This window comes from Natator depressus, chromosome 3 (genome assembly GCF_965152275.1).
Source record: "Natator depressus isolate rNatDep1 chromosome 3, rNatDep2.hap1, whole genome shotgun sequence".
NCBI lineage: Eukaryota > Metazoa > Chordata > Testudines > Cheloniidae > Natator > Natator depressus.
This window is the reverse complement of record NC_134236.1, coordinates 103,861,880-103,871,382: the sequence shown is the minus strand read 5'-3', so window position 1 is coordinate 103,871,382 and position 9,503 is coordinate 103,861,880. Positions and strand designations below refer to the sequence as shown.

Below are 9,503 nucleotides of genomic sequence, written 5' to 3'. Positions count from 1 at the left end.
GCATTTTGACTCAGCAGAGCAAATACTTTCCCACTTCCAATCTTCTCTAGTACTTCACATATTTCACTACTAATATACTCTGTAATATGTCTGTTCTCCTCTTTCAATGCTTTTTTAAAAAACCTGGTTTAGGTGTTATCACAAATTTTATGATTCTTTCTCCCTATACATTTGTCCATCTATTTATAAGTACTACTAGACGAAGTGCTTCATTTATTTTTTTCTTGCACAGTTTGCTGACTGGGAACTGTAATAATGTGCCCCAGGGGATTACATAGATAACTATGGTATATTGGCCTACTTGTGTGTAGGAATAGTAATTGCTTAATACTATAAATTGAATTATAGTAACTTCATTTGAAATACTTATTAGTTTTTAGACATCATTTTGAAGGACTGAAGTGCAGCAGTAATATTTTAAATATTACTCTAAAATTTCTTTCACTGTTCATTCTGAGAGAAAATATTTCACACAAGTTTCTTTTCAGTTTTTCCCAAACTTTCCAAATGTAAACAGGATCTGAATGAATGCTTCCCTGACAGCTAGCTGGGAGGAGAAGAGACTATGGGCGTGTTTATGTAAATACAGTTTGCTCCTGCGCTGTTTACATATTCATCATTTACAGCTGTGTCAAAGGATCAACTTTGCCTGGTGTTGGGTACAAATGACCTTAGTACTGAATGCAGGGGTACTGAAATATGGTTACCAATGTTGTAATTATTGTAGGAATACAGGAAAGCAGGACTGTGCTTAACCTGTCCCAAATGAGGGGGGGCACCCTCAGTTTAAAGAACCTTATTAAGCAGGGGCTTGAATGTCAGAGCCCTGTGAATGTAAGAGGGGTGTGGACAAGCTTTTGGGCAGATTATCTCAGTAGCACTCAGACTAGAGATGCGAAGGTCCAGAAAAACCCTGTAAACTTTAAGGGAAAAAAGCTCTTTCCCCCCAGAGGCCTAGTATGGAAAAATTGTGTAACCCTTCTGCCACGTGGAGCCAGCAGCAACCAGGGACGGATTCAATATCCAGGGGTTCCTTTCCATCGATACAACACAGAACTGGCTCAAGTCCCCATGCAGTAACCTGGGAAAATTACACACCACCCCTGGGGGCTTATGAGAGGCAATACTTTCCCACTCGCAAGCACAGAGTCCAAGTGTAGAAAATAAACTTTTAATAAAAGGAGGGAAGTAACTCAGAGTTAATTTGGGAAAACACCGCAAACAGGTTCATGAACATATACCATGAGTAAAAGACCCACCCCCAAGTAGGTTGGGCAGTGCCCTTTTCCCCTCAAGTTCTTAATCCAACCCAAAAGTCCCTTTCACATGCACGACCCTTCTCTGCACCCCACTCACAGTTGCTGTCCTTAGTCAGTGCAGACTGAGAGTTCAGAGGTGCATCTGCAGAGTTCACCTCTTACCCTGGGGGTTGGGGGTAAAAAGGCATCTTACTCTGCTGGCCGCTCACCGGCCACCTGCTCACTGCTCTTACCATGCCCCTCCACCAGCCGGCTGTTCGTCGCGCCTCTCCTCTGCCACCCTGCTAGCCGCTCCTCACGCCTCTCTGCTGCCGCCCTGCTGGTCGCTCATTCACCAGCTGACTGTCAGTCACCTTCTGCCTCTCTGCTGTGACCTCTGCACATCAGTCTCTCAGTGATTTTCAGCTCTTTTGCAGGCTGGGCAGAAACACTGCCCCCTCTAAGCTGATTTCAGCTCTCAGTGATTTTAGCTCTTAGAAGGCAGGTCAGAAACACAGTCCTACCACAACCCCACAAAGTCACGGGACCCCCTGGTCAACCTCCTCCTAACCCTGGCCAAAATGGCCATCTACAAAACTAGGGAGAGGAGGTTGGCCGATGGGGTTTCCTGTGACTGTTGGGCCTATTTCCACTCCTCAGTCTGTTCACGTATCCGGGCAGAGTTCTTCTGGGCGGCGTCTGCTGACTCCTTTGACACCGGCAAGGAGCAGTGGGTGCTGTCCGGGGTTCTCTGCTCTGTGTCCCCATCAAGTTCCCTTCGTTTAGCCCTGTGATCTCACTCCCGTTCCTGTTATATCTTTAGTTGTCCCGCACAATCATTTGGAATCCCAGACCTGGGGAGGAAAGAGGATGTGGGCAAAAATCTACACCATGACAAGTTGGGGGTTCACGTTTAGACATACTTTCCGTCTCCTGAACCTCAGCTGGAGATGATTCTTAAAGAAAAGAAAGAGCTATAAGAAGAGAAAGCAGATGCCCCAAATTATCTCTCCCTTTCTCTCCACCCATGTGTGATGGGGCATGCATGTCCTGTACTGGGACTGCAGGAGTTAATTCCTCTCTTTGGGCCAAGGAGTCCATGCCCCCTTGACTCTGCCGGGTCCCCCTATCCTGGCCACCGCCCACCCTGAGGTGGTGGCCCACCTCACCAACCCTATTGATTCTGGCTGCTAGGCCGCCCAGCCCTGATCGTGAGAGCAGCTCTCCTGACTCTGGCCACTAGGTCACGCAGCCCTGATCGTGAGGTTGAGTATATTGACTTTGGCTGTTGGACCACACTACTCCGGGACTCGGGGGGGCGCGTAGACTTGACCGTGGGTCTATAATGACCCTTGCCCCATCCCATAGGGGAATGGGGAGTGCATGACCCGTGATGCTAAAGCATCCACAATACCTGAAGAACAAAGGAAACAGCTTTAGACTGGGGGAGGGATCCTGACTGAGAGAAATTCAGCCAGCAGAACTGTTGAAACGTGGTGAGAGAGACCTTTGCTTTAAATTTACTTAGCTTGTTAAGTTGGGTATTAGTTGTGTTTTACTTTTATTTTCTTGTAACCAAATCTGACTTTTATGCCTCATTACTGGTAATCGCTTTAAATTATCTATTTGGGATAATAGGATTTGTGCATATCATTTTCTATTAATAAAATGGCAGACTTTGAGTTTGTATTGTTCAGGAGAGAGCTGGGCAGTACACGACCTGCACTTCTGAGGAAAGTCTGGGACTGGGAATTGGCTGGTGTTGTTCTGCAGTGTAATTCAAGAGTGGCTGGCTATAGCACTCATATACTATAACTGGGAGTAATTTACATGTTGGAGGTTTTTGAACAGACCAGGAGTGGTAACTGTAACTGTGAAGCAATGTAAAAAGCACCCCAGATTGAAAAACTGAGGGAACTGTTCATCGGTCCAGATTGTACTCTGGGTAATGTCACAGTGTCATAATTGTACTAAGATTAACAAAACGTGTTTTATTAGTTGCATATAATTTTGACAAATGTAGGGCATCAGCTTTCAGAAATCTTATGGACTTGATCATGCTACTTTTACTACTCATGTGAGTAGTTCTAATGAGAATGGAGTTTCCAGACTACCAGTGTAGGTACACTGAAAAACTCTGGCATTTACTGACATATGTGAGTCTATTTGTGCTGCCATTTATAACTGAGGCAAAGACTGAAATTGTGTCCTCACTGAAGTCAATAGCAAAATTCCCACTGACTTCAGTGGGGTCCATGATTTCATTCAAAGGCTTTCATTTTACAAGTTAATTTTCATAGTTAATTGCACACACACAACTTGTAAAAAAATTAACTTTTTCCCCCCATCAACAAATGACTTAATATTGAAAAAACTGTCTGTTCTCTGCTTTTTTTTGCAAATGTTTTTCTGTTCGTCGAAACTGGAAGTCAAGCAAAGCTTTTGAACTTGAATTTTACTGGGCCATCACCCACTACAAGGGCAACAACAGAAACCGATTTGGGGCTTCCCAAATAACAACAGGATAGCTGGTGGGGTTAGGGCCTGCGCCGGCTGGGGCAGAGGGGCATGCACTGCCCCACCCCATGCCCAGCGGGCTCCTCGGCTTCCCAGAAGAGGTCACTTGAGGGATCGGGGATGTGAGGCTCCCCTGCCCCAGTCCCGAGCCCGTGGGCGTTGCAGCAAGGAGAGCGGAGGTGAACCTGATCACACCCCACAGGCGTGGGGCAGCCTGGCAGGATCGCCACTGCGGGGAATGGGGCTGCTCAGGGGCCCAGTCTGTGGGGACACAGGACCGGCTGACGGGCCCTCTGGCGTCAGCAGGAAGCTTCCTCGCCACCTCCCTGAGCTTTGGGGCAGGCCCACAATGCCCCGAGAAGGCCCCTGCCGCGGCCAATCGCCAACGCTACCAGGAGCCGGCTGCGGGGGCATTAAACCAGTGCAGGAGAAGTCGTTTACGCGCGTTCCTAAAACGCATCCTCCAACAACGTCCCACCCTAAACACTGCCGGGCTGGCCGGCTGGCATCATAAGCACCAACGTCATGCGCCGCGCATGCGCATCACATCTTGCCCGCCTCTCCCCGAATGGCGTGTACTGCATCACTCTCTAGCGCAAGCGCCTTTCCTCCCCCTTAATTCTAAGGAGCGCGCGCGCGTTTCATCTTCGGGACTCAGTAGTGGAGCATGTGTTTCCGTTGTCGTTGAGGTGGGAAGCCTGCAAAGAAGTTCCGGAGGCTTCTCCACTCCCAGCGTTCGCCCCAGTTTAGGCGCATGCGCATTCTGCGGAGCGTTGTTTCCTTGGCAGCTGTTGTTTGTTTTCGGCAAAACGAGCGTGAGAGGCCGCGGAGGGGGATGAGGAAGAAACCAAGTGGCGGGGGGGAGAAGGGGCAGCCGCAGCCCTAGTTCGAGGCCGTGCCCGAGGCTCAGTCAAAGTGAGTGAGAGCCCCTGCCCCGCGCGCTCTGCCGTTTGCGGAGGCACCGGGATGGGGAGCGGGGTAAGAGGCAGCCGGGGCTCGGGGGGCGGGGCGGGGGGAGTGGGTCTCCACCCGCTACCCGCTGGGCTCTGCCCCGGTAACTGCACACTGTGTCCCTGACTGCTGGTGACACTGGCCGCGCGCTGCTGGTTCCGCGTTGCCAACTTTCTAATCCCACAAAACCCAACGCCCTTGCCCCGCCCCTTCCCCCCTCCTCGCGCTCTCCCCCACCCTCACTCGCTCTCCCCGCCCTGCAGCACGGGGATGGAGTGCGTGGGCGGGGGTGCAGGCTCTGGGATGGGGAGTTTGGGGGGGGGGGGCTGAGCCTGGGGCAGGGGTTTGGGAGGAGGTGGGGGCTCGATTACAGTACAGCAGGGGGTTCGGGCCTGGGGCAGGGGTTTGGGAGGGGGTGGGGGCTCAGTTACAGCACAGCAGGGGATTCGGGGCAGGGGGTCGGGCTGTGGGCTCCAGCTGGGCAGCGCTTACCTCAGGCAGCTGCTGGAAGCGGACAGCATATCCGGCTCCTAGGCAGAGGGGACGAGGGGCTCTGTGGACTGCCTGCCCCCGCAGGTGCCACCCCCACAGCTCTCATTGCCTGCGGTTCCTGGCCAATGGGAGTGTGGAGCCAGCACTCGGGGTGGGTGCAGCTCATGGAGCCTCCCTGGCCGCCCACGCACCTAGGAGCTGGACATGGTATCTGCTTGTGGGAGCTGCACGGAGCCAGGGCAGGCAGGGAGCCTGCCTTGGCCTTGCTGCACCGCTGACAAGACTTTTAGCAGCTCGATCAACAGTGCTGACTGGAGCTGCCAGGGTCCCTTTTCAACTAGACGTTCCGGTCGAAAACTGGACACCTGGCAACCCTATGCTGACCACTGCCCTACCTTGGGGTTTGAGGGGGGCTAAGACTGCAGGGGAGGGACGTGTGGTGCTGTGACATGAGTCGCTAACCCCACTTGCCAGCAGCTGCCTGGGTACTGGCTGCTGGATTTGCGCTCAGGCAAACTTGGGCAGACTTCTGAGTGGAGGCTACTCTTGTGGGAATTCTGTGTGAAAAAATTAAAGATTCTGCACATATTTTAAAATTCTGCAATATTCTCCATATTTTATTGGCCAAAATAACACAATATAATCACACAAATTTCAATTATTTTGGTAATTTATTTCAAAATACCTGTCAGCAAGTATGTCTGTAACAGTACAGACAACGAATAAGACTAGGAAATGTGTTTTTGTCAAATAGATTCCTTACTAGGCATATAAATACAGAACTTTGAATAATTAATTTAAACTGCAATGCAGAACCGTATTTACCGCCCCCCTCAGAAGCAGTGCAAAAGTTTGGGGGAGTCAGGGGTAAACAGAGGAGCTGAGGGAGAGGGTAGGAGCCTGGGAGTGAACCTGGAGGGTTGATGGGTATGGGTGGGAGAAATATGGAACAGGTTTTTTGGGGGGGGCAGGAAGGGATTGTTAGGGGAGCCTCCCCTATGCAGATCCTGGCTGACCTCTAGACTCTCCCATTCAGTCAGCTACATCTGCCCCTGTCCCCATGTGTCCCTGTACCCTCCTGTCCTTGCACCCTTTCCCCGGTCCCCATGTGTCCCGACACCCCCTCCCCCATGCCCATGTGTCTCTGTACTCTTTCGCCCATCCCCATGTAGCCTTGCATGCCCTCAGCCAGCCCCCTCCCCCCATGTGACTCTGCACCCTCTCCCCCTGTCCCCATATGTGCCTCCACTCAGCCACCTTCTCCTATGTGGCTGTGCACCCTCCCCCCACCCCGTACCCATGTGGGTCAGCACCTCCACTCCCATTCATCCCCTGCCCTAGTCTGTTCTCCACCACTAGCCCTTATGAACCCCAGTCTGTGATCCGCCAACCCCGCACTGTCTGTTCCCCCGTATGCCCTGTCTCCTGACCTGGCCGCACAGGCACAGCGCTGGGCAGGCAACCTCTTCCCTTCCATATCAGCAGCTGGGGCTACTCCTGCCTTGGAATGGCTGCTCTGTTCTAGTGCCACAGCAGTCCCTGGGGGACAAAAGGCAGAACTGCAGTAACTTTCTAGTAGAAGTTATTTTCTGCAGGGGAAAAAAATTATGCACGGCACATTAATTATGTGCATGCGTAGTGGTGCAGAATTCTCCCTGGAGTAGTGGGGGCTGCAGCAGGGAAGGCAAGGGGAACTGCTATGCTGTAGGCAGTTTCCCACCCACCTGCCTTACCTGAGCCCAGCTGCTTTCCCAGCCCTCGGGACAGGTGTCTGAGGAGGGGTGTTTGCCTGCCCTACAGGGAGTGAAATTCACTCAGCCCGCCAGCGCAGACCTACCTGTTCTTCCCCACAGAAGCCTGCCTTGGCACTTCGGAGGAAAAGAGATTAGGGATGTCTCCCCCGGTGTCATGAGGCTGTGCCGCCCAGAACAGTGCTGGTCCCAAATAATTGCTGGTGAAGTTGAGATGAGTGTACAAAACTGAGAATGGCTGGCAACACAGGTTGTACTGCAGAGCCAGTTTTTTAAAAAGGCTCCAGAGACTATCCTGGCTGGTACAGGCCGGTAAGCCGAAGTTCAGTACCAGGGAAATTGGTTGAAACTGTAGTACAGAACAAAATTATGAGACACACAGGTGAACGCTATTTGTTGGGGAAGAATTAACATGGCTTTTGTAAAGGAAAATCATGTCTTGCCAATCTATCAGAATTCTTTGAGGTGTGTCAACAGATGTGGACAAGGATGATCTGGTAGATACAGTGTATTTGGATTTTCAGAAAGCCTTTGAGGCGGTCCCTCACCAAAGACTCTTAAGCAAAGTAGCCAGTCATCAGAAAAGAGGTGAGGACCTTTTAGGGATCAGTAACTGGTCAAAAGATAGGAAACAAAGTGTAGGAATAAATGGTCAGTTTTCAGAATGGAGGAAGGTATGTAGTGAGGTCTCCTAAAGATCTGTACAGGGACCAGTGCTGTTCAACGTCTTCATAAAAGATCTGAAAAAAAGGGAAGATAGTGAGGTAGCGAAGTTTGCAGATGATACAAAATTGCTCAAGATAGTTAAGTTCAAAGTAGAAGAGTTACAAAGGGATCTCACAAAACTGGATGGTGGGGCAAGAAAATAGGAGATGAAGTTCAGTGTTGATAAATGCAAGTAATGCATATTAGAAAACATAATCCTAACTATATATCCAAAATGATGTGGTCTAAATTAGTTATGACTCAGGAAACAGATCTTGGAGTCATTGTGGATAGTTCTCAGAAAACATCTGCCCAGTGTGCAGGAACCATTACGAAAGACATAGTAAGAAAGTATATGTCATAATGCCACTATATAAATCTATACTGCATGCAGTTCTGGTTGCCCCATCTTCAGAAAGATATATTAGAAATGGAAAAGGTACAGAGAAGAGCAACAAAAATGATTAAGGGTATGGAACAACTTCCATATGAGGAGAGACTAAAAAGACTGGGACTCTTCAGCTTGGAAAAGAGATTACAGTGCTAAGCAGGGATATGATAGAGGACTATAAAATCATGAATAATGTGGAGAAAGTGAATAAGGAAGTGGTGTTTACCCCTTCACATAATACAAGAACCATGGGTCACCCAATGAAATTAATAGGCAGCAGATTTAAAACAAATGGAAGTACTTCACTCAATATGTGGTCAACCTCTAGAACTCATTACCAGGGGATGCTGTGCAGACAAAAAGTATAACAGGGTTCAAAAAAGAATTAGATAAGTTAATGGAGGATAGGTCCATCAGTGGCTATTAGCCAGGATAATCAAGGATGCAACCATGCTCTGAGTGTCCCTAAATCTTTGACTGCCAGATGCTGAGACTGGACGACAAGGGATGTATCACTTGTTGATTGCCCTGTTCTGCTCATTCCCTTTGAAGCATCTGGCATTAGCCACTATGGGATACTGGGCTGGAGGGACCATTGGTCTAACCCAGTATGGCCACTGCCCCTCTGTTTGGAAAGTTTAAAACAGGCGTGCTTGGAGCATGCACCAAGAACACACTGCTGACTGAGACTGGGGTGAGGAGGCTTTACACACATGAGAAACTCTCCAGCACTTGGGAGGGGGATGGAAAAACCCACTGACATGAGTGGAGCAGTTCACATGTCTCAGACCTATTGTTCCAGGCTGTAGTCATCTCTTTCAGGTGAGAACATTTCACTGAGATGAATGGGCCACTTTAGAAATCTGCGAGCTCACAGAGGTGTTGTTTTAAACCCACCATGGGCAGAAATCTGAGAATGATCTGTCAAAGTTTGGGAAAAAATTTGCCTCTATCAAGTTTCCCAGTGGTCCCCCCCCAACTCCACTCAACATAGTTCCCATCCCCTGATCCTCCTGAATTTTCCCCTTCTGTGTGTGTACTGGGATCTAGGGGAGCCCTACCTCTCTGCAGGGTCTGACCCTCTCTCCCAGCCCCGCCATGTGAGCTGAAATCAGATCTGGAGTGAAGAGGGACTGAAGGTAATCAACATGGCCGTCCTTAGGCATACGCAGAATACGCAACTGCGTAGGGCACCACGTAATTTGGGGCACCAAATTTCATGGTGCCCCAGGCAGCTGCATGGTGCGTATGCGGCACTGGCTCCAGCAGCCAGCCCCACCTCTTCCCGCCTCTGCTCCGCCCCCACCCCACCCCCATTCTACCCCTTCCCGACAGCCCCCTCCCCTGAGTGACGCAGCCGGGGATTAGTGTGGGTACTGGAGCTGGCAGAAGGGGTCACTCCCGCACTCCCTAGCGGCGGTGGGAAGCAGAACTATCCAGCCCCAGCCTGCTCTGCTC

At 50.3% G+C, this 9,503-nt stretch overlaps 1 protein-coding gene across 8 annotated transcripts in view; it reads left to right on the top strand.

The window, feature by feature from the left end:
- Positions 1-4,586: 4,586 nt before the first annotated feature.
- The window catches only part of AHI1 (Abelson helper integration site 1), a 195,510-nt gene continuing 190,593 nt past the window's right edge, over positions 4,587-9,503 (top strand). For 6 of the 8 annotated variants that reach the window (XM_074948471.1, XM_074948469.1, XM_074948474.1 and 3 more), the window contains exon 1: positions 4,590-4,670. The gene's annotated coding sequence lies outside the window, so the exon portion shown is untranslated. Of the gene's footprint in view, positions 4,734-9,503 lie in introns of all 8 variants that reach the window. The other 2 variants (XM_074948472.1, XM_074948470.1) reach the window with 2 other exon arrangements.